The following is a 26149-nucleotide window of genomic DNA, read 5'->3' as shown; positions in this document are numbered from 1 at the left end:
AATTCAATAAAAAAAGGACAGTTTCCTAAGTAATGAAATAGCGATAAGCTTACAAAACCAGCCTAGGCTTATAAAGGAAGAAATCAATAATATTAAATATGCAACACAATGGGCAAGATTGAATACATTGCTTTTAAGTAAAGAAGAGTTAAAACAAGTTGATGAAATATTCGGTAAATTGTCACAATTGTCAATTGAAGAGATGATGGAATTTTCATATGTATCGATATTCCATAATAAAACTACACTCATTTATATTGTAAAAGTACCCAAAATTGAAGAATTAAATTATCAGAACATAACACTAAAACTTGTTGTAATGTCCATCTAAACGAAAATTAAATTTTCCTTTTTGATAAAGAACTATACGGAATACAAAAAGATTGTAAAACATTTAATAATATAAAAATATGTAATAAGAACCAAATTGTTAATTTAAGTAAAACAGATTGTATCCCCAAACTAATTCAGGGCAAGAAAGCAGCATGAAACTTTAGCAACGCTGGCCATATCAACAAGATAGAAAGAGTTGGCGACTGCATAATAATACTTAACAATTTCAACGGAACAGTCACTCGGAAAGATACCAATACCCAGTTAGTGGGCACATACTTAATTCCTCTGAAGCGATCACGCCGTCCGCTGCTGACCATTTGCCAAAACTTCTCAGTCAGCAGTTTCTTGTAGCTGCAGCTTTGTCGCCGCTACAACTGTTGCCGACGCCGCCGCAGCCAACTCAGCTTAGCTTAGGGATAGCATTGATCTAAGTAATCAGTCACAATCTTAAATAAAGAACACCGAAATTACTTTGAAGTGTTTAATTTATAAAGTATTAACTTATATAATAGTTTACAATTTTTTGATGAATTCTTAAAAAAATTTTTTTTTATTTTCAATTTGATTGCTTTTTTTTAGGTATTCTATTTTTTAAAATTTTTAAGGCAATTGTTTAGTTTTTTTTTTTTCATTCTATTTAATTTGTTTTTAATTTTTTTTTTTTTGTTTTATAGTTACATTTTTCTGCCTAATTGGTGTATGACTTTACGGGCCATTCTTCTCATCGGGCAGAAAAAGTTCCGCCCAATGTTAAAATATTTCGTGTAAGACTAATATGCAGCGCAGTGCATCGAGGGTGGGGTTCCACCCAAGGAAACAAACAAAAAATACTTCACGCTGCAGCTCCTCCTTGCGTCAGCTGGACGTCGCTGGCCTGGCACGCTAACGCTCCCTCAAAGGTTCATGTGGCGGGGTGCCTCCCGCACTTGTTTTCGGCTGCAGTTGTCCTGGGCCTATGGGCACAGGTATAGTTACAATTTATGTTCCAAAATGTTCCCTCGCATTGTGGTGGGCATCTCTTCTTAAGTTCGGACAGCGACATGGCTTTGGGTGTTGATTTCTCATTAATTTGTTTTAAAATTTGTATATCTGAGTGAGCGCTTGGATTTTTGGGCGCATTTTTTGTAAAACCCAGCAAATGGTCTAGCTCAGCCTGCAATTTTAGGGCTGTCGACCATGCTGGTGGTGGATTTTGTGTATACAATATCCAATTTAGGTGTGCTATTCTTTATTTTTAATTATACGTTACACCAAGTATTATACGTTGTATTATAATGTATTTGATGAAAAGGCAGAAGTATTTTTAGTAGTAGTATTTGATGAAAGACGTAGCCCTGCAGCGCTGCGACGCTTATATGCATATATAAGATAATAACGGATACGTTAGTATTTTCAGTGTATAAATATTGCGCAACAATATCTTGCCGCAACATTGCGACAATTTTGTAAACGACGAAAAATTCCAAAGCGCAATTCTGAAGAACAATGTCAACACGAGCATCCGGCTCGACCGTCACACATAGCCCAAAAGTGCCGATCTTGCAGTTTTGGCACTTCTGCAGCTGCCTCCGTCGTCAACCAGAGCTGACCACATTGCTGCATCTGCCCACCACAGCGCTGCCTCTGCCGACGACCCTCAGTTTAGATTAGATTAAGAGGGTAGATTAAGAATAAGAAAGCAGTCCCAATTTGATGTTCAATAAACGAACTCTGAAGAGTTTAACTACTAAAAATTAAACTTGAATTAACGTATATGAATTGTCGCCGACGACGCTTGAGGAGGGGGAGTGCTGTAGGCACACATATGCGGCGATCAGCGTTTGGCCAGCGTGGGAATGCTGACTATGCAATTATGCATGTTGGCCTTCAAGTGGACGCTCGTGCTACGCGTGCAATTGGGCTGGATTGTTTATATACACTTTGCAACAGAGTGCTACAATGTGTTTGTTGTTATTACAAAGTTACATCGCTATATGTGCATACAGTGGTACATCGCTATAGGTGCATACTACATTATTCATAGTTATTAGGTATAATAATTGAGCCTGTGTTCAATATATTAAATATCTATATCTTGTATTGGGTTCACTGCTAGCTTTTGATCATGGACGAATCGGACAGAACATATGAAGGTTATTGCGATTTGTTGTTTAATTAGGTTCTATTTGGGATTTACTTTTGTTTCTTGAATTAAAATTTGTAGTTATCAATTTTTCTTCCTCTATTAGTTTCGTCGTAATGTTGGTCATCTGTCTGTTTTTTTTTTTTTCCCCTGTTTTCCTAAAAGGGTTGGTGTAGTTTTACTCTTAACTAACGGTGTTTGTCTATATTTGGTATCTACTTCGTAACTACGTCTGTTTTCATTCAGCTTATCTACTCTATTGATTTTTTCTTGCTGGGTGTAATATGCTGGTGCTCCTGCATAAATGAAGATGTCAGCTGGTGTTTTACCAGTTGTAGTATATTTAGTTTTATGATTATAGACATAGTTGCAAAAGAGTTAAAGAGGCTTTGATGGCAGCGATATCGCGTTTTAAGTCGTCCACGACACTCGTGCCAGCTGCCGGCTTGTATTCGCGGGTGTTGCCTCTAAATTGTGCCGAGGTGGACCCAGCAGACATGACAAAATACCCCGATTCCTCTTCCACGAGTGCAGTTTGCGCTTCCAAAGATGCTGAGCGTAGGAGCTTCAAGCCCCGTTGTACGTGCTACGGTAGCTGAGATAGCCAGCGGACTCGCAAGGCGTTTGCGATCGCTCCCGAGGGTTGCGCCAGAACATCAAATACTTCAGTGATTATATCAGCATCCAAAGCACTGATTAAATGGTAGTAGCGCGTGTTATCTGAAGAAATGCGGCTGCATTGAAATTGCGCTTCGATCTGCACAAATCATAACTGCGCATTTTGCTTCCAAAATGGCGATAAGGGATAACGGGATAACGGTGCCTGCGCTGTCTCCGCGTTGAATTTTACCAGGCGAAGTTGGCGGTGCAGGCGCAGAATCTCCGGTATTCAGCATTTTGTTTATTGCTTGGTCACCAATATAGTAACTTATATAGTGACCGCTTTATTTAATTAAGAGATACAATGGAAAGTTAATTTGATGCCGTAAGCTTGTTGCACGGCAAAGGCTGAAGTCGGGAGTGGGCAGTCTGACGATATCAGAGACGATATCAGAAGGTATCGTCCTCCAGGAAAGGTCTTGGCGTTAGTACTTGTTGACTGGGCTTTAATCTGGGCGCCACAAGTCGATACCGGATTCAGAGTCAACTAAGGCGTTAGGAATATAGTGGTTGGCTAACGAAGAAGGTTATAAATTATCGTTGTTGACTTCAAAGTGAACAGTAGCGCCACAAAAAACCTTAAGTATTACACTTGGTTTTAAATTTATAGTTTTATTTAATTGATTAGTACCATTAATGGTAAGTACTTGCAATTGCAATTTTTAATGATAAAATTTATGAAATGTTATTTCATTCTGTTTATTGAAGGTCCGTTATTTAGGTCTTTGCCTTTTTAATGTCGGATTTGGAGCGTTAACGGAACCCTGACTTTGTGAATGGTTCATGGAATCTTGTGCACTTAAGTAGTTATGTTGTACCTAGCCAATTACATAAATAATTTATCTTGGAGTTTTCGTACAATAATATGTTATACAATCTTATTCATGGCATTCGTTATATTTTAGATTTGAGAGATTTCTTCGGAACTAACAAAAGTGGGCTGTTATAATAGGTTGTCAAATATCTCCGCTTTTTTGCTCTTTATCCAATGCTTTATAAAAAGTGTTACAGTGATCGGTTTTAGTTCAAATATGCGCCGTTTTGTTCGATAATCTGTTTCCATCTAGACGGCAACTTCATAATACCTCCCTCGTAGAAGCCCCCCTCCTTATTTGCGAAGAACTCGGATAGCCACTTTTCACAAGCCTCTTTTGAGTTCAACTTTACACCACCAAGGGCATTCGCCATGGACAGGAACATATGGTAATCACTTGGCGCTATGTCCGGGCTATATGGTGGATGCGATAAAACCTCCCATCCGAGCTCCCGTAGCTTCTGACGAGTCATCAACGAAGTGTGTGGTCTGGCGTTGTCCTGGTGGAACACTACACCCTTCCTGTTGGCCAATTCTGGACGCTTCTGGTCGATCGCCTGCTTCAAGCGGTCCAGTTTTTCGCAGTAGATGGTAGAATTAAGGGTCTGGCCATATGGGAACAGCTCATAGTGGATGATTCCCTTCCAATCCCACCAAACACTCAGCAATAACTTCCTGGCCGTCAATCCCGGCTTGGCCACTGTTTGGGACGATTCACCGGCCTTCGACCACGACCGTTTTCGCTTGATATTGTCGTATGTGATCCATTTTTCGTCGCCAGTCACCATCCGCTTCAAGAATGGGTCGAGTTCTTTCCGTTTCAGCAGCATATCGCAGGCGTTGATTCGGTCCAGAAGGTTTTTTTACGTCAAATCATGCGGCACCCAAACATCAAGCTTTTTTTTGTATCCAGTTTTCCTAAAAGGGTTGGTGTAGTTTTACTCTTAACTAACGGTGTTTGTCTATATTTGGTATCTACTTCGTAACTACGTCTGTTTTCATTCAGCTTATCTACTCTATTGATTTTTTCTTGCTGGGTGTAATATGCTGGTGCTCCTGCATAAATGAAGATGTTAGCTGGTGTTTTACCAGTTGTAGTATATTTAGTTTTATGATTATAGACATAGACATATAGAGTTAAAGAGGCTTTGATGGCAGCGATATCGCGTTTTAAATCGTCCACGACACTCGTGCCAGCTGCCGGCTTGTATTCGCGGGTGTTGCCTCTAAATTGTGCCGAGGTGGACCCAGCAGACATGACAAAATACCCCGATTCCTCTTCCACGAGTGCAGTTTGCGCTTCCAAAGATGCTGAGCGTAGGAGCTTCAAGCCCCGTTGTACGTGCTACGGTAGCTGAGATAGCCAGCGGACTCGCAAGGCGTTTGCGATCGCTCCCGAGGGTTGCGCCAGAACATCAAATACTTCAGTGATTATATCAAGCTTTTTTTTGTATCCAGCCTTCTGCAGATGGTTTAAAATGGTTTGGTGACTAACTCCCATCTCCTGGGCGATGTCACGAGATGCCACATGCCGGTCTAACTCGATGTATTCCATGATTTGATCGGTATTTGTCGTCACAGGTCTTCCGCCGGCTGGCTTATCCATGGTGTCGTTTTCACCGGCTCTGAATCGTCGAAACCATTCCTCCGCGGTTCGAAGTGATAGAGTACCATCCCCCAAAAGACCATTAATCTCACGGAACGTTTCTCTAGCGGATTTGCCTTTAACGATGGAAAACTTTAAAATAGCGCGAATTTCGGCTTTAGTGAAAAAAAGTTAGCGTCAAAAATTGTGAGCGTTCGCCACGAGGTTTAATCCGATAATGAATTAAGCTCTGGGAAGCTGCATGCCGGTGGTCATATCTCCCTTCCGCTTTTTTTGCTCTTTATTCAATGCTTTATAAAAAGTGTTACAGTGATCGGATTTAGTTCAAATATGCGCCGTTTTGTTCGATAATCTGTTTCCATCTAGACGGCAACTTCATAATACCTCCCTCGTAGAAGCCCCCTTCCTTATTTGCGAAGAACTCGGACAGCCACTTTTCACAAGCCTCTTTTGAGTTCAACTTTACACCACCAAGGGCATTCGCCATGGACAGGAACAGGTGATAATCACTTGGCGCTATGTCCGGGCTATATGGTGGATGCGATAAAACCTCCCATCCGAGCTCCCGTAGCTTCTGACGAGTCATCAACGAAGTGTGTGGTCTGGCGTTGTCCTGGTGGAACACTACACCCTTCCTGTTGGCCAATTCTGGACGCTTCTGGTCGATCGCCTGCTTCAAGCGTTCCAGTTGTTCGCAGTAGATGGTAGAATTAAGCGTCTGGCCATATGGGAGCAGCTATTAGTGGATGATTCCCTTCCAATCCCACCAAACACACAGCAATAACTTCCTGGCCGTCAATCCCGGCTTGGCCACTGTTTGGGACGATTCACCGGCCTTCGACCACGACCGTTTTCGCTTGATATTGTCGTATGTGATCCATTTTTCGTCGCCAGTCACCATCCGCTTCAAGAATGGGACGAGTTCGTTCCGTTTCAACAACATATCGCAGGCGTTGATTCGGTCCAGAAGGTTTTTTTGCGTCAAATCATGCGGCACCCAAACATCAAGCTTTTTGTAAGTAAGCTCGATGTAAGTGGCTGTCCGAGTTCTTCGCAAATAAGGAGGGGGGCTTCTACGAGGGAGGTATTATGAAGTTGGAATCTGGAAACAGATTATCGAACAATACCGAACAATACTTGTATGAAGCAAAAGTTCAACTACGAACGTTTTAACCGCAACAACTTTAATATACGCTATTGGAGCTGCTTACCGCGGCTGCTGGCACCAGACTTGCCCTCCAATTGGCCCTTGTTTTTTTTTTTTTTTTTTTTTTTTTTTTTTAATATTACAGTATCTTTATTTACATCTGACCAGGAGGGCAATCAATTAAATTTTGTGGTACGTTGGCAGTTATGTAGATTCCGTAGGCAATCTTATATTTGTTAGCTAGGGTCATCAGAGGATTCCTTTAGGGAATCCGGAAAGGTAGGTCAAGTGGATGGTTTCTTCGGAGTCTGTTGTCAAGGAGGTTGATTGCAAGGTGGTTCCGGTGGTTCTTCAGCTTCTCCAGGTGCCTCCTGCTAGCTTTCCTGCATTCCTCGGCGACACTTTGCATTTTGAGGTCCCTTTTGATTGTTGTTTTTGTTCCTCACGTAGTAAGGACAGTTGAGGATAAATCTTAGAATGCGGCATTCTGCTCTTTGTAGTTTTTTGATATTTGTAGGGGAGGCAGTGCCCCACAGTCCAAGCCGGCTTTATGATGGCTTTGTAGAGCAGTAGTTTGTATCTAGTCCATGTCATGGAGCGGCATTTGTGCCAGGTACTTGGCCTTCGCATTGGACGGTATGTTGGTGCCGTTGATGTGGACGGGTGAACAGTTGTCTGGTCTGAGTGTAAACGTGACGTAGGTGGATTTGTCAGCGTTTATGGTGATGTTCCACCTTTTCAGCCATGACTGAATCGTGTCCAGCTCGTGTTGCAGCCCTTGCGCTGCCAGAGCAGGAGTTGCGTCAGAGCACAGGAGCGCTGTGTCGTCCGCGTAGGTGCATGTCAATGTTCTGTTGTCTTCATATACTGGCATATCTGAGGTGAATATGTTGTACAGCACAGGACCGAGTACGCTGCCCTGGGGTACTCCGGCTCTCATCACGTGTTAGGGTGATTTGGAGTTACTGCTCACATAAAACCTCCTCTCTTCGACGTATGCCTTAAGGAACATGTAGTATGGGGTCGGTAACTGTTGCTTCAGCTTGAATAGCAAACCGAGGTGCCACACCCTGTCGAAAGCCTCATCCAGAAAGACTGCTGCGTAATATTTCTTGTTTTCGAAGGCATCCAAGACCCTGGAGACGACCCGGTGGCACTGCTGAATGGCGCCATGTCCTTGCCTAAAACCGAACTGGTGGTCGGGGATGATCCTCTTTTCCTCCAGAATGGTCAGCAACCTCTTGAGGAACAGCTTCTCCAGGATTTTTGACAGGATGGCGAGTAGACTGATGGGCCTGTATGAGCCTAGCTCGTCATCTGGCTTGCCCGGCTTGTGAATGAGGATAACCTCAGTGCACTTCCACTGGGAAGGAAAGTGTTCCAGTCTTAAGCATTGGTTCATTAGAGCCTTGAGGAACTCTATTTAGTTCGCTGGGAGTAGCTTGAGGGCAGCTGCGTCGATTTGGTCATGGCCAGGAGATTTGGTGAGCTTCAAGCACGAAATCTCATCCAGAATCTCCTGACTACCTATCTCTGCGATAGGCAGGTCCATCGGGCAGGCTGCGTCAACGAACTGTTTTGTGTCTTCAACGTCTTCGTCATCACATAGGGCGAATGGCTGGAAACTGGTTTCCAGATGGTCGGCAAACCGGCTTGACCGGCACCATACACCTGCAGCTGTTTTAACAGGTGGCACCGTCCGCACAGGCCTCTTCAGGTATTTGGTGGCATTCTAGATGTTGTGCTCACCATTGCCAGGCTCCAGTTCTACTAGGTACTCCTCGAGCGCCTTGCTTCTCGAGTCATGAAGCATCTGTTTGCGCTGCTTACAGGCTCTGTTGTAGGCCCTCTTGTCAGACGGAGCTCTGCTAGACTGCCAGACTCGCCTCCTTTTCTTCGATACCATCGACGCCAGTTCAGTCGACCATAGATGGTTGTCCCTGCGGGCCACTTGGAGTCTCCCACTGTTGGTACGAGGTGTGGATGGGGCCAACCTTGCAGCTTGCTGGATTTTGCCAGTAAGGCTAGCAACGGCATCGTCTATGTCTCCTCCAGTGCTGATAGCCGGATGTGGGTCAACGTTTTCTTCAAGCCAGCTTTTAAACACAGTTATGTCGGTATTTCGCCTGATCAGTTTGGAGCCTCCGGGAGTCCTTAGGAAGGTGGTCCTAGGTAGTTTCCTGACCATGCTGTGGTCAGAGCACAGCTCGTAGCACCCAACTGTAGATACTTTCGCCGGGTCGATGCCTCTACTGATGCCTAGATCAAGGAGGTCCGGTATTTTGTTAGGGTCACTGGGCCAGTATGTCGGCTCACCCGTTGTGTGCAGATTGCAGCCCAACTCTCTGACGCACCTAAGCAGAGTGCTGCCCTTGGGGTTGACAATCCTGGAGCCCCACCATGTGTGCTTGGCATTAAAGTCTCCGCCAATAAGAAATTTGGGACCCAAGTTTTTCAGCTGCAGTGACAACTCGGGATGGCTAATTGTGTAACGCGGGGGCAAGTATGCTGCCGCGATACAGATTTTGCCCGAATGTGTCAGCAGCTGAATCCTGGCGCATTGCATCCAGTCCAGCTGCACCGGCTCCATCTCCTCGTACAGTAATCCACTTCGCACAATTACTGTGGCTCCACCTCTAATCCTGTCCGCCGTGTGCAAGGCGTTGACCACCTCGTAGCCAGGGATTTTGAAGTGAGACCTCGTTGTAAAGTGGGTCTCGCTGACCAGCATCACATCCACCTGGTTGGTTTTCATGTAGAGATCCACTTCTGGCTTGCTTCTCGCCAAGCCGTTAGCATTCCAGATTACTATTTGTCTGTTCATGGCATGGTTCTCTGGCAGGAGAACATGGCCATCACCATGTCTTTAAACTGGGAGAACATTGAGGCCACCATGTTCTCCATGCGCTTCATTATTCTCTCCTCCAACGCTGCCTCCCGGTCAATAAGACCTTGTTGGTTGAAGGTGTGTTTGGGTTGCTGTTGCTGGGGGTATCCTCCCCTGGTGACGTCAGCGTAGCTAAAGCCAGAGAATGTGGCGTTGTTGATTGTCGCTGGTGGTGTATGGGCCTCTTTCGACGTTGGAGTCATTGCCTTCGCTTTTAGCTTGGGGGAAGCCCTCTTCTTGGCCTCGATATACACGACAGCCTTGGTATGACGCAGTGTGCGCCTCCCCGCAGTTACCGCATGTAGCAGGAGCGTCTTTGGCCTTAGTGCACTCGATAGAGGCATGCCCTTGACTGCACTTGACGCAAGTGTACTGCAGTCTGCAGTACCTCTTGATATGCCCGAAAGCCTGGCAGCGGTAGCACTGCACCAGGTCATTGAACTTTCTCGGCTCCTCGGTGGAGACCACAGCGTGGCAGAGCCTGTTGATCTCCAACACCTTTTTGTTGTTGCTTGAAGGCTCCAAGTTTACAAAGAACATAGACATAGGGTTCTTTGTGGTTCTTGAAATGGCGTTCTTGATGTCTCGAACAATGTGTCCGAGCCCCTTTAGTTCTTCAGTGATGAAGTCAACTGGCGTTGTTGAATGTAGCCCCTTAATTACTACGCGAAAAGCTCGGTTTTCCTTGAGCTGGAAAGTCCTGAAGGCCATGTTGTGGTTGTCAATGTGGTTGAAAATTTTCCGATATGTCGAGCTGTCTTTCGGCATAATTCTTACGCTACCTCCTCTGGTAGCCTTGTAAGCGAAGCTACCGGTGACTTCTCCAAGGTCAGCTAGCATGTCTGCGATGCTGTGCACCCCAGGTATTATGAGCCAGGGGGCTTGGGTACAGCGGCCTCCACTGGTATAGCTGGTTCCTTGGTAACAACGTCCTCTTCGATAGGCAGTGCAGCGAATCGGTTGGTGTTTGACAGAAGCTGCTCAGCATCGCTGACCTCATTGACTTTGGCCAGCCTAGCTGTCTTTCTTTTGGGGCACGGTGAACTGTCGTACCTCACCTGGTTTCTCGGATTCATTGTCAGATTCACTGGAGCTGGAGCTGGAGCTGCCAGTGGCCGACGTCTTCTTCTTTATGTGTTTTAGTACCTTGGGTACTTTGGGGTTTACAGTCGTGGCTAGGTTAGGTGGCTCCTTGCGCTTGCCTGCATTCTTCTTAGACACCAACCATTTTTCTTAGAAGTGGGCTAAGCCACATTATCCACTTTCATAGCGTTTTCGCCCATGGGAACTGCGTGCAGTCTTTAAGATTTTTACCTTTTCTGTATGAGTGTGTGTGTCATTGCCAGGCGCAGAAGGGGGTAGCAAAGAGCGCCACCTGCTGGCGCTTTACGAGACTGATTGACGCCCTCTGGCGGAGAAATTTTTAACTATAGGGGTAAAGGCGCCAACTATGTCGAAACTGGTTGTTGTTATCGGTTTCAATTTAGCCAGTACACACACCACTGGAACAGCTGTTCCACCAGCTGAGGTTAACTTTTTCACAGCGAAAGTCACTCAGAGAATAAACACTTTATTCGTAGGCACGTCAGCACTCGACGAGAGTTAGGAAGTGACTTTTTTTTTTTTTTTTTGTGTTCTAGCTTTTTATTTATTATTTAAAATCTCTCCTAGTGGACAATAATTAAATTTTATGGGGGAAACATTAGCGTAAGGGGAGTACTTGGAATGTACTTGGATAAGGGTTAGGTATAATCATTGATGGGTAAGGTCAAGCGGGTGCGTTCTCTGCAGGCGTCTTAGGGATTGGCTATTGTCTAGGAGGCTGCTAGCAAGGTGGTTGGGGTGACTCTCCAGTCTTCTGGCGTATCTTTCGCTGTGTCGGTGAATCTCGTCTACCACCCATGGATTCCCGAGCTCCTCGTGGATGCCAGAATTTTCGTGGTAGGGATGGGCATTGGAGATTATTCTCAGGCATCTGTTCTGGAATCGCTGGATCTTCCTTCTATGCGAAGCACTTGTAGTGCCCCACAGCTGGATTCCGTATGTCCATATCGGCTTGAGAATAGTCTTATAGACGAGCAGCTTGAGATTGTCACGCAGTTTGGAGTTTTTCCTAACGAGCCAGTGGAGTTGTTTGAGGCGTATGTTAGCCTGGATACGCTTCCTGTCTATGTGAGTGCCCCATGTCAGCCTTCGGTCCAGGGTTAGCCCTAGGTATTTGGGGGTGCTGGTGGTAGGGATGGTGTCGCCGTCGAGTGTGACCGGGGGGCATTCTCCTCTGCGCAGAGAGAAGGTTGTGTGGGAGGATTTGTCAGCATTAACCATGATGTTCCAACGTTTCAGCCATGGATCCAGTGCATCCAGTTGTCTCTGGATGATGGCTGACGCTCTTTGAGGGTTTGTTGCGGTGGCGAGGATCGCGGTGTCATCTGCGTATGTGGCTATAGTGAGGTTACGGGAGGGTATGATAGGAAGGTCTTCTGTAAACAGGGTGTAGAGGATGGGACCAAGGACGCTGCCTTGAGGTACTCCGGCTCGTATGGGCCTTGGCGTGCTGGTTGAGGATCCGCATCGCACTTGGAATTCTCTTCCTTCAGTATACTATTTGAGTAGAGCGTAGTGGGAACTGGGAAGGTTGGACTTGAGTTTGTGGAGGAGTCCGGGATGCCACACTCTGTCGAACGTCTGCTTGACATCCAGGAAGACGGCCGAACAGTAGCGTTTATTCTCGAATGCATCGAGTATGCGTGCTACGAGCCGGTGGCATTGTTCGTGTGTTCCGTGGGATCGCCTGAAGCCAAACTGGTGATCGGGGATCAGTCCAGCCTCATCCAGTACTGGCAACACTCTGCGCAGAAATACTCTTTCGAGTATTTTGGAGAGGATTGCCAGAAGCTAGTGAGAAGCAACTGTTGTAAATGTTAGCCAACATCTGGGAACAGGGAGGTGGCAACATATTAAGGGATGTGGCATCGATGCGATCGAGTCCTGGGGATTTGCTGGCCTTTAGGGAGGTGATCTCCTGCGCAACCTTTTCTGGAGTGACGGGCTCTATTGGCAGGCTAGGTGGAGATGGACTCTCTAGGAACCTGGTGGTGGCAGCACGCCCTTCACCAGTGCATCTGTCAAATGGGGTGAATACAATCTGGAGGTGATCTGCAAACGCTTCAGCTCTTTCGGCTTCAGAACGACACCAAGAACCGTCCGCTTTGCGCACCGGCGACGCCTTTTTTGCAGGCCTCCTGATGTGACGCGTGACATGCCACAGGTTGTGTTTCGGGTCACCAGGTTCCAGCTCCTCAAGGAATCTATTGAAAGAGTCTTGTCTTAGGGTACACAGCTTGTCCTTGAGTTCCTTGCTCAAGCAAGTTCCTTGCTTGCCTTCCTGGCAGCGCTCAACAGCTGCTTTGTCCCTTGGGTTGCGTGAAGAGAACCAGATTCGTCTGAGGCGCCTCTTTTCTGCCACGAAGGCCGCAATTTCCGGAGACCAGAGGTGAAGATCTCGTTTAGGTGTTCTCGAGGTAATTGGAGGAGGAGGATTGGCGAACTCGACCGCGTTGTTTATCTCCTCAGTGAGAGCCTTGATCGCCGCGTCGATGTTGCTTGGAGTGGAGAGTGGAGGATCCGGGTGCTGGGAGGATAGCATCCTTGCGGGAGTCAGTATGCTTCCCGGTGAGTCTTCTGGGCAACTCTTTTTTGAGGATGGGGATTTTGAGAAGCATTTTAATGGCGCTGTGGTCGGATAGCAGCTTGTTGTAGTTGAAACATGTCAACCTGGCTTGCCCTATGCCTTTGGAGATGGCAAAGTCCTGGAGGTCACCGGCTGCTAAGAAGCGAGGTCCAAGGGACTCGAAGAACTCTTGTAGATGAGTCTCGGTGACAGAGTGTCTGGGGGGAAGTAGACCGCTCAAATAGTTATGTCCCCCTGTAGGCTGGAGATTCTGGCCAGGGCACACTGGGCCCATTCCTCCTGGAACGCAGGTAGCTCCGTGTACTGGATGCCACTCCTGATGAGCATGGCTGCTGCTCCGCGCGCTCTGCCAGAAGGATGGTTGGCGAGGATGACATCGTAGCCGCTGATGTTAAAATGGGATCTGGGACAAAAGTGGGTTTCTGATACAAGGAGTAGATGAGAGTTGATGAGGTATTCTACCTCGGCTCTGCTCCGCTGCAGGCCGTTAGCATTCCATAGTACTATATTAAGACTTATTTGCATGCTTTGGCGTTGAGGATGGAAGCAACAAGCTGCGTCATTTGCGAGAACATATTCTCCAACATCCTTTCTACCACTCCTTCAAATCGGGCAAACATTTGTTCCAGGTTAATGTATTGCGGAGCTTCTGGTGCGGTTTGGCGGGTTTGGTTGGGATTAGTTTGCTGTGGCACTTGGGAGGACTTGAGCGCGTCTTTGTAGCTCATATTGGAGATATTTGGGATCTGGACGGTGCAGGGCTTGCTGGTAGATGTGGCCAGTCTGGGTTTGGGGGCTTGCAGTGCCTTGGCCTTCTTGTAAGCAGGGCATCCTCTGAACGAAGCAGGGTTGTCGGCTTGGCAGTGAAGGCAGCATGCCTTCTCTTCCTCCATCTTAGCGCATGTCCTGGAGTCGTGATGGCCACCACATTTCACGCATCGGTGTTCAAGGAAGCAGTAGCGCTGGGTGTGTCCGAACCCTTGGCATCTAAAGCATTGCGGCACGTCGTTAAATTTAATGGGAGGCTCGATGGTGACAACCGATCTGCACAGTCTCCTAATCTGGTAGACCTCCTTGTTATTACTAGCGGGTTCCAGGCTGGCGAAAAAGATCCCAAGTGGTTCCTTTGTTTTCCTGCCAATAGGATTGTGCAGGTCTCTGACCTTATGCCCTAGTTTTTCCAGTTCATCCTGTATTTCAGCACGATCAGCGGTGTGGTGTAATCCCTTGATTACGACTCTGTAGGTCCTCTCGTCCTTGGGTTGGAAGGTGCGATGCCTTTTATTCTGGGACACTAGTTGCTTCCGGAGTTCGGAGTAAGACTCCTTGTCAGGCATCATTATTCGCACGTTGTTGTTGCGCCGCTCCGATTTGTACGAGAAGTCCTTGCTGGGACCCACGAGAGTCGTAATCATTTTTAACAAAGCCGAGATGTTGGTCACGTCCGGGATGAAGGGTTTGGTTTTGTCCGGGGTTTTGGTAGCAGCGGGTCCAGGTTCTCCGTCTGGCGCCTTATGGGACTGGCGGAGAAATTTTTAACTATAGGGGATAGGCGCCACCTATGTCGAAACTGGTGTTGGTTATCAGAATCAGTTTAGCCAGTACACACACCACTGGAACAGCTGTTCCACCAGCTAAGTTAGCCGACGACTGGTAGCACCAGTCAGCTGATTTGCTAGCTACATGCACTTTTGCAAATAAGTTAAATACCATCTGCAGCCAAAAGACACGTTGCATGAACTCCAGGACGTGGCCCAGCTGTCTCTAAGTTTTTAAAGATTCCAGGTTAACTTTTTCACAGCGAAAATCACTGCGAAAATAAACACTCTTATTCGTAGGCACGTCAGCACTCGACGACAGTTGTCAAAAACTGAGCCCTAGATACTTGGGTTCATATGATTTTGACAATAATATAAGGAAATTAATTATAAAACATATGAAAATGAATATTTATTATATGTATAAAGGAAAAAATTCAGAAATACTTATATATTCTCCTAATATTGAGTGAGAGGTAATAGTAGTGTAAATGACGCTCTGATCGACAGAGGGTTCAAAAACTTCTATAGGTAGGCAGTGGTTGTATGTAATCATATGATTTTTTTTTTTTTTTTTTTAGTGTGCCTTTATTTAAGATCTGTCCGAGTGGACAATAATTAAATGGTTTTGGCGGGTGACTTATTTTAAGGGATACTACATGTATTTGGGGCGGGCTTTAAATTCATTTGTTATTGTTGTGGTAGGTCAAGGTGATGTCTCCTCTTTAGTCGTCTGCTGGTTTGGCTGGTTGTCCAATAGGTTTATGGCGAGGTGGTTGGGGTGGTTCCCAAGCCTTTTAAGGTATCTCTTGCTGAGCACAGAGATTTCTTCTGAGACTGATGAGATTCCAAGTTTTCCATGTATTACAACGTTCTCGTGGTAGGTGATGCGCATTACAGGCGATTCTCAAGCACCTGTTCTGGAATCGCTGTATTATCTGGCGATTCGTGCCCCACAGCTGTATCCCGCTGTCCACATTGGCTTTTGCCTCAGCTTGGACCTTCTCCCCATAAACCATTGCATCTGCCTCAGTTGCGCATCGGCCTGTACGCGTGCTGAGTAAGTGGGGACGCCATGTGACCCTGCGGTCCAGGGTCAGTCCTAGATACTTTGGTGCGGGCACGTTGGGAATGATGTTTCCGATCAACGTGACCGGCAGTCTCCTCTTCGTAGTGAGAGTTGACTTTTCCGCGTTCACTACGATATTCCATCTGCTGAGCCAGGGATGTAGCGCGTCCATTTGACTTTGTATTATTTCAGAGGCTTCTCTTGGGTTGGATGATGAGGCGAGGAAAGCAGTGTCGTCTGCATATGTGGCTATCATTAAGTTCCTGGAGGGGATAATGGGAAGGTCTGCGGTGTAAAGGGTGTAGTGGATTGGTCCGAGTACGCTGCCTTGCGGAACTCCAGCTCTGATCAGTCTGAGTAGGCTTATTGCACTTCCGCATCTGACTTGAAAAGCTCTTTCCTCTGTATAGGATTTAAGGAGGGTAAAATGAGAGCTTGGGAGGCATAATTTTAGTTTATGGAGGAGTGCAGGATGCCAAACTCGGTCAAATGCCTGCTTTACAGTGCAGCAATATTTCTTCTGCCCGAATGCCTCGAGGATGCTTTCGACTGGCCGGTGGCACTGCTCCGGTGTTCCATGGCAGCGTCTGAAGCCAAACTGGTGATCGGGGATCAATCCGGCCTCGTCCAGTATAGGCAATACTCTTCGCAAAAATACTCTATCAAGTGTTTTGGAGAGGATTGCCAGTAGGCTGACCGGACGATAGGAGGCTGGGTTGACCTCAGGCTTACCAGGCTTCAGGAGGACAATAACTATATAATAAGGAAATTAAATATAAAACATATGAAAATGAATATTTATTGTATGTATAAAAGAAAAAATTTATAATACTCGTATATTCTTTATGTATAAAAGAAAAAATTTAGAAATACTCGTATATTCTTTATGTATAAAAGAAAAAATTTAGAAATACTCGTATATTCAGTTAGTATTATAGAGAAAACCCATATAAGTGAGAGGTAATAGTAGTGTAAACGACGCTCTGATCGACAGAGGTTTCAAAAACTACTATAGGTAGGCAGTGGTTGCCGACCTCATGCATTATTCGAAATATATATTTCGGATCATGATGATTTAAATTTGTTTAGTTACAAATAAAGTATATTATTATCCGTACAAATTTTTTTCTCAGTTCTTATGAACATGGGACTTGGCTCCGCCGTTAATAGGAATATACGACTTTAGATAATATCGTTGAAACAATAGTCAAGTTTTTATTATACATAGAATAACAAATCGTTTCCATATATAATATTATCGTTAATTTTTGGAGACATATTTTTATATATAAAAATATATTTATTACATGATGGAAAAATTACAAAATGTTTAATATAGAAATCATATGCGCTCGGTTTTACGTTATGTATTACCAGAGAGTTATATGGATAAAGATAAATTTTAAATTTATCATCAAATTGCAAATGATTTAACTCAATATTTATATTGGTTAAACAATAATTGTACATGTGTGGATACAATAATTATGTAGGTTCGAAACAAAATGATATTTTAGAATGAAATATGTATAATATAAATACAAAATTATAAAAAATACATATTATATGAATATAATAGGTGAAACAAGTATAAAAATGGAATATATGAATTCGAATGCTATATAAAAATGGCCGTAATCGAATTAAAAGAGATTTAAAATTTTACCCAAAGGCAAAATATTGAAGTATTTTTCAATATGATAAAATAAATGGAATTATATAAAATGGAAATCTATAATATTTATATTGCTTATTTCAATTCGAAAAATATGAATGGAATATGAAGAAAGAAACATTATTCTGGTTGATCCTGCCAGTAGTTATATGCTTGTCTCAAAGATTAAGCCATGCATGTTTAAGTACACACGAATTAAAAGTGAAACCGCAAAAGGCTCATTATATCAGTTATGGTTCCTTAGATCGTTAACAGTTACTTGGATAACTGTGGTAATTCTAGCGCTGATACATGCAATTGAAACATGAACCTTATGGGACATGTGCTTTTATTAGACTAAAACCAAGCCATCGCAAAATCGTTATATTGTTTGAACTCTAGATAACATGCAGATCGTATGGTCTTGTACCGACGACAGATCTTTCAAATGTCTGCCCTATCAACCTTTGATGGTAGTATCTAGGACTACCATGGTTGCAACGGGTAACGGGCAATCAGGGTTCGATTTCGGAGAGGGAGCCTGAGAAACGGCTACCACATCTAAGGAAGGGAGCAGGCGCGTAAATCATTCACTCCCAGCTCGGGGAGGTAGTGACGAAAAATAACAATACAGGACTCATATCCGAGGCCCTGTAATGGGAATGAGTACACTTTAACAAGGACCAATTGGAGGGCAAGTCTGGTGCCAGCAGCCGCGGTGATTCCAGCTCCAATAGCGTATATTAAAGTTGTTGCGTTTAAAACGTTTGTAGTTGACCTTGTACTTCATACGGGTAGTACAACTTACACTTGTGGTTAGTACTATACCTTTATGTATGTAAGCGTATTACCGGTGGAGTTCTTATATGTGATTATATACTTGTATTTTTTCATATGTTCCTCCTATTTAAAAACCTGCATTTGGGGTCATTACGTATTACGACACGGGAGGTGAAATTCTTGGACCGTCGTAAGACTAACTTAAGCGAAAGCATTTGCCAAAGATGTTTTCATTAATCAAAAACGAAAGTTAGAGGTTCGAAGGCGATCAGATACCCCCCTAGTTCTAACCATAAACGATGCCAGCTAGCAATTTGGTGTAGCTACTTTTATGGCTCTCTCAGTCGCTTCCCGGGAAACCAAAGCTTTTGGGCTCCGGGGGAAGTATGGTTGCAAAGCTGAAACTTAAAGGAATTGACGGAAGGGCACCACCGGCTTAATTTGACTCAACACGGGAAAACTTACCAGGTCCGAACATAAGTGTGTAAGACAGATTGATAGCTCTTTCTTGAATCTATGGGTGGTGGTGCATTGCCGTTCTTAGTTCGTGGAGTGATTTGTCTGGTTAATTCAGAAAACGAACGAGGCTATATTAAAGAGATATCTTCAGGATTATGGAGCTGAAGCTTATATAGCCTTCATTCATGGTGGCAGTAAAATGTTTATTGTGTTTGAATATGTTTATGTAAGTGGAGCCGTACCTGTTGGTTTGTCCCATTATAAGGACACTAGCTTCTTAAATGGACAAATTGCGTCTAGCAATAATGAGATTGAGCAATAACAGGTCTGTGATGCCCTTAGATGTCCTGGGCTGCACGCGCGCTTCAATGAAAGTATCAACGTGTTTTTCCTAGACCGAGAGGTCCGGGTAAACCGCTTAACCACTTTCATGCTTGGGATTGTGAACTGAAACTGTTCACATGAACTTGGAATTACCAAGCGAAAAGAAAACAGTTCAGCACTAAGTCACTTTGTCTATATGGCAAATGTGAGATGTAGCGTATGGAGCGTCAAGATTCTAGTATGAGAAATAAACGATTTAGGTCCTTCTTAAATGAGGACATTTACCCATAGAGGGTGCCAGGCCCGTATAACGTTAATGATTACTAGATGATGTTTCCAAAGAGTCGTGTTGCTTGATAGTGCAGCACTAAGTGGGAGGTAAACTCCATCTAAAATTAAATAAAACCATGAGACCGATAGTAAACAAGTACCGTGAGGGAAAGTTGAAGAGAACTCTGAATAGAGAGTTAAACCTGAATATCCGTTATGGAAAATTCATCATTAAAATTGAAATAATAATAATTAAATAATAATTAAAAAAATAATAATTAAAAAAAATAATAATATTATGAGGATAGTGTGCATTTTTTCCATATAAGGACATTGTAATCTATTAGCATATACCAAATTTATCATAAAATATAACTTATAGTTTATTTTAATTAAATGTTATTAATTTGATAAAGTGATGATAGATTAATATGATTAACCAGTTCTGAAACAGTTCAGTGCAAATCGATTGTCAGAATTGAGTATAGGGGCGAAAGACCAATCGAACCATGTAGTAGCTGGTTCCTTCCGAAGTTTCCCTCAGGATAGCTGGTGCATTTTAATATTATATAAAATTATCTTATCTAGTAAATCGAATGATTAGAGGCCTTAGGGTCGAAACGATCTTAACCTATTCTCAAACTTTAAATGGGTAAGAACCTTAACTTTCTTGATATGAAGTTCAAGGTTATGATATAATGTGCCCAGTGGGCCACTTTTGGTAAGCAGAACTGGCGCTGTGGGATGAACCAAACGTAATGTTACGGTGCCCAAATTAACAACTCATGCAGATACCATGAAAGGCGTGGTTGCTTAAAACAGCAGGACGGTGATCATGGAAGTCGAAATCCGCTAAGGAGTGTGTAACAACTCACCTGCCGAAGCAACTAGCCCTTAAAATGGATGGCACTTAATTTAAGTAAGATGTAAGTTAAGTAGATGATTTATATTACTTGTGATATAAATTTTGAAATTTTAGTAAGTAGGAAGGTACAATGGTATGCGTAGAAGTGTAGAAGCCTGCCTGGAGCTGCCATTGGTACAGATCTTGGTGGTAGTAGCAAATAATTGAATAAGACCTTGGAGGACTGAAGTGGAGAAGGGACTGATGTGGGAGAAGTCGTATGAACAGTGGTTGATCACAAGTTTCTAGCATTTATGTTAGTTAGGGGGTTAATCAGCGGCCCATTTATTTGGGAAATGCTGATGGATGTACCGCTTCAGCGCCTCAAGCCTTATTGCCTGCTAAGTGCATACGCGGATGACCGCCTTCTTCTCATCGAGGGAAATTCCCGAGACGTGCTAGAGGAAAAAGGAGCGCAACTGATGTCCATCGTTGAAGCGTGGGAGCGGAAATAGGCGTTGCCGTTTCGACCAGCAAGACGGTAATAATCCTGCTCAAAGGTGCCTTGAAACGTGCGCCTACGGTAAGATTCGCTGGAGCGAACCTGCCGTATGTGCGTAGCTGTCGGTACCTTGGCATCACGGTCAGTGAAGGAATGTAATTCCTCATGCACATAGCTTCGCTTCGCCAGCGGATGACTGGAGTCATCCCAGTCGACTGGGGCTTCAGTTCTCGAGCCAGGCGGACCATATATGCGGGACTCATGGCACCTTGTGTGCTGTTTGGTGCCTCGGTTTGGTATGACACCGCCGTACAGGAAGCTGCCAGGAGGCGACTGTCCTTTTGCCATAGACTGATCCTGCTTGGATGTCTATCGGTATGCCGAACAGTGTCCACCGCGGCACTGCAGGTTCTTGCTGGAGGCCCCCCGCTTGACTTGGCCGCTACGAAATTAGGATCGGCAGAGAACCCAACAGCTGGCTGTGTTCGCTGAGGAGGCGTTCCGCAGAAGAAGGGGAACTTAGCCTGGCGCTTCGCCGTGTGGTTAGCGGGCGAGAATACTGCTACAGCTTGCCGCAGCTTGTCGTAGGAGGCGACTAATGCAGCAATAGGTCACTCCGCCCGTGCTTGTCGGAGCCAAAAAAGTGAGGCCGACCGAGCCGCTAATTTTCGGTACCACGGGTTGAGCAGTTCCAAGACTGCTCATTGAGGTTGGCCCCCTTGTGGGAGTATCGTGATGGCGGTGTTGGTACCCATAACGCGGGTAGAGCCTTCGTGCTCGACGTTTGAGTAACGGCGCGGTTTGCTCAACACTCCGGTGCTTTTGAACTTGACTCTAATCTGGTAGTGTAAGGAGACATAAGAGGTGTAGAATAAGTGGGAGATATTAGTTTGGCAAATATCTCCCTTCCGTATCTCGTATCTGGCAATACTATACATAATTTGAAAGGTCTTGACATAACCTACAAAACGACGCTATGCATGATTAGTTTGGATATTGCGTTCAACACTTATAGACGTCTAAACATGGAGTTCACTAACGCCGAAATTCGCGCTATTTTAAAGTTTTCCTTCGTTAAAGGCAAATCCGCCAGAGAAACGTTCCGTGAGATTAATGGTGTTTTGGGGGACGGTACTCTATCACTTCGAACCGCGGAGGAATGGTTTCGACGATTCAGAGCCGGTGAAAACGACACCATGGATAAGCCAGCCGGCGGAAGACCTGTGACGACAAATACCGATCAAATCATGGAATACATCGAGTTAGACCGGCATGTGGCATCTCGTGACATCGCCCAGGAGATGGGAGTTAGTCACCAAACCATTTTAAACCATCTGCAGAAGGCTGGATACAAAAAAATGCTTGATGTTTGGGTGCCGCATGATTTGACGCAAAAAAACCTTCTGGACCGAATCAACGCCTGCGATATGCTGCTGAAACGGAACGAACTCGACGCATTCTTGAAGCGGATGGTGACTGGCGACGAAAAATGGATCACATACGACAATATCAAGCGAAAACGGTCGTGGTCGAAGGCCGGTGAATCGTCCCAAACAGTGGCCAAGCCGGGATTGACGGCCAGGAAGGTTTTGCTGTGTGTTTGGTGGGATTGGAAGGGATTCATCCACTATGAGCTGCTCCCATATGGCCAGACGCTTAATTCTACCATCTACTGCGAACAACTGGACCGCTTGAAGCAGGCGATCGACCAGAAGCGTCCAGGATTGGCCAACAGGAAGGGTGTAGTGTTCCACCAGGACAACGCCAGACCACACACTTCGTTGATGACTCGTCAGAAGCTACGGGAGCTCGGATGGGTGGTTTTATCGCATCCACCATATAGCCCGGACATAGCGCCAAGTGATTACCACCTGTTCCTGTCCATGGCGAATGCCCTTGGTGGTGTAAAGTTGAACTCAAAAGAGGCTTGTGAAAAGTGGCTGTCCGAGTTCTTCGGAAATAAGGAGGGCGGCTTCTACGAGGGAGGTATTATGAAGTTGCCATCTAGATGGAAACAGATTATCGAACAAAACGGCGCATATTTGAACTAAATCCGATCACTGTAACACTTTTTATAAGGCATTGAATAAAGAGCTTAAAAGCGGAAGGGAGATATTTTCCAACCTATTATTAGACCTCGGTTTGGTATCGTCAATTAAATACCACTACTCTTATTGTTTCCTTACTTACTTGATTAATGGAACGTGTCCTAGCCATTATACGGATATATTTATTATATCTTATGGTATTGGGTTTTGATGCAAGCTTCTTGATCAAAGTATCACGAGTTTGTTATATAATAGCAAACAAATTCTTTAATAAAACGATGCATTTATGTATTTTTGATTTGAAATTTTGGTATAACAATTACTCAGGTATGTTCCAATTCAAGGACATCGCCAGGTAGGGAGTTTGACTGGGGCGGTACATCTCTCAAATAATAACGGAGGTGTCCCATGGCAAGCTCAGTGCGGACAGAAACCACACATAGATCAATAGGGCAAATACTGACTCTCGGTGTTCAGTACACACAGGGACAGCAAAATCTCGGACTATCGATCCTTTTGGCTTAAAGAGTTTTTAACAAGAGGTGTCAGAAAAGTTACCATAGGGATAATTGGCTTGTGGCGGCCAAGCTTTCATAGCGACGTCGCTTTTGATGTCGTTCATAGCGCTCATGTCATGTCGGCTCTTCCTATCATCTCTTCTAATTCACCAAGCGTTGGCTTTAGACCGTCGTGAGACAGGTTACCTACTAATGACAAAACGTTGTTGCGACAACATTCAGGCGTAGGACGAGAGGAACCGCAGGTACGGACCAATGACACAATACTTGTTTGAGCGAACAGTGGTATGACGCTACGTCTGTTGAATTATGCCTGAACGCCTCTAAGGTCGTATCCGTGCTGGACTGCAGTGATAAATAAGGGGCAATTTTCATTGTATGGCTTCTAAACCATTTAAAGTTTATAATTTACTTTATAAACGACAATGGATGTGATGACAATGTAATTTGTAACATAGTAAATTGGGAGGATCTTCGATCACCTGATGCCGCGCTAGTTACATATAAAAGCATTATTTAATACAATGACAAAGCATAGGATCAATTGTAAACAACTTTTGTAACAGATATTGTCCCTATCATATTATAGAACTTAATAAAGAACTTAATGAAATCAAGTCAAGTGAACTTTGTGTGTATATGGACCATAATATACACGCGTTGCGAATATGTATTGTACATCTTAGTTATGAGCATACGTTGGCTGATGCAACAACCTAAAATATACAATGTTGTACCTGGTACCCATCAGGTTAATGTTTTATATAAATTGCAGTATGTATCGCCCAAACATAGTTTAATATAAACCGTAAATAACCAGATTATATGATACATAATGCTTATATGAAACTGAGACATTTCGCAGCATTTATTTTAGGTATAAAAATACATTTATTGATGGAATTGATATATGCCACTAAAATGGTGCATTTTTAATTTCTTTCAATAAAAACAAAATTGACATTATATAAAAATTAATTATAAAACTCTAAGCGGTGGATCACTCGGCTCATGGGTCGATGAAGAACGCAGCAAACTGTGCGTCATCGTGTGAACTGCAGGACACATGAACATTGACATTTTGAACGCATATCGTAGTCCATGCTGTTATGTACTTTAATTAATGTTATAGTGCTGCTTGGACTACATATGGTTGAGGGTTGTAAGACTATGCCAATAAAGTTGTGTATAAATTTTATAAGCATATGGTATATTATTAGATAAAATAATAATTTTTTTATTCATAATATTAAAAAATATATATGAAAATAATTATCTCACATTTGGATGTGAAAAACGAAAATAAATATTTTCTTTTTCGATCAAGTAATACTTAAGTGAACTTAAGTGAACTTAAGCATATTAATTAGGGGAGGAAAAGAAACTAACAAGGATTTTCTTAGTAGCGGCGAGCGAAAAGAAAACAGTTCAGCACTAAGTCACTCTATATGGCAAATGTGAGATGCAGTGTATGGAGCGTCAAGATTTTAGTATGAGAAATAAACCATTTAGGTCCTTCTTAAATGAGGCCATTTACCCATAGAGGGTGCCAGGCCCGTATAACGTTAATGATTACTACATGATGTTTCCAAAGAGTCGTGTTGCTTGATAGTGCTATATCTAAAACTAAATATAATTATGAGACCGATAGTAAACAAGTACCGAGGGAAAGTTGAAAATAACTCTGAATAGAGAGTTAAACAGTACGTGAAACTGCTTAGAGGTTAAGCCCGATGAACCTGAATATCCGTTATGGAAAATTCATCATTAAAATTGAAATAATAATAATTAAATAATAATTAAAAAAATAATAATTAAGAAAATAAATAATATTATGAGGATAGTGTGCATTTTTTCCATATAACTTATAGTTTATTCCAATTAAATTGCTTTCATTTTAACACAGAATAAATGTTATTAATTTGATAAAGTGATGATATATTAATATGAGTACAGTGCGTTAATTTTTCGGAATTATAAAATGGCATAATTATCATTGAATTTTGTGTTTATTATATGCACTTGTATGATTAACAATGCGAAAGATTCAGGATACCTTCGGGACCCGTCTTGAAACGCGGACCAAGGAGTCTAACATATGTGCAAGTTATTGGGATATAAACCTAATAGCGTAATTAACTTGACTAATAATGGGATTAGATTTTTAACTATTTATAGCTAATTAACACAATCCCGGGGCGTTCTATATAGTTATGTAAAATGTATATTTATATTATTTATGCCTCTAACTGGAACGTACCTTGAGCATATATGCTGTGACCCGAAAGATGGTGAACTATACTTGATCAGGTTGAAGTCAGGGGAAACCCTGATGGAAGACCGAAACATTTCTGACTTGCAAATCGATTGTCAGAATTGAGTATAGGGGCGAAAGACCAATCGAACCATCTAGTAGCTGGTTTCTTCCGAAGTTTCCCTCAGGATAGCTGGTGCATTTTAATATTATATAAAATAATCTTATCTGTTAAAGCGAATGATTAGAGGCCTTAGGGTCGAAACGATCTTAACCTATTATCAAACTTTAAATGGGTAAAACAAAAATGCCAAATTATATAAACAAAATAATACACTTGAATAATTTTGAACGAAAGGGAATACGGTTCCAATTCCGTAACCTGTTGAGTATCCGTTTGTTATTAAATATGGGCCTCGTGCTCATCCTGGCAACAGGAACGACCATAAAGAAGCCGTCGAGAGATATCGGAAGAGTTTTCTTTTCTGTTTTATAGCCGTACTGCCATGGAAGTCTTTCGCAGAGAGATATTGTAGATGGGCTAGAAGAGCATGACACATACTGTTGTGTCGATATTTTCTCCACGGACCTTGAAAATGTATGGTGGGGACACGCAAACTTCTCAA

At 43.6% G+C, this 26149-nt stretch overlaps 1 pseudogene; it reads left to right on the top strand.

Annotated features, from left to right (window-relative positions):
- The first annotated feature begins 24253 nt into the window (after positions 1–24253).
- LOC6556247 lies at positions 24254–24432 on the top strand (annotated as a pseudogene).
- The last annotated feature ends 1717 nt before the right edge of the window (positions 24433–26149 follow it).

This window comes from Drosophila erecta, unplaced genomic scaffold (genome assembly GCF_003286155.1).
Source record: "Drosophila erecta strain 14021-0224.00,06,07 unplaced genomic scaffold, DereRS2 tig00000321-arrow-arrow-pilon, whole genome shotgun sequence".
In the NCBI taxonomy this organism is placed as follows: domain Eukaryota; kingdom Metazoa; phylum Arthropoda; class Insecta; order Diptera; family Drosophilidae; genus Drosophila; species Drosophila erecta.
The sequence above is the reverse complement of the archived record's forward strand: the minus strand, read 5'-3'. Positions and strand labels throughout refer to the sequence as shown.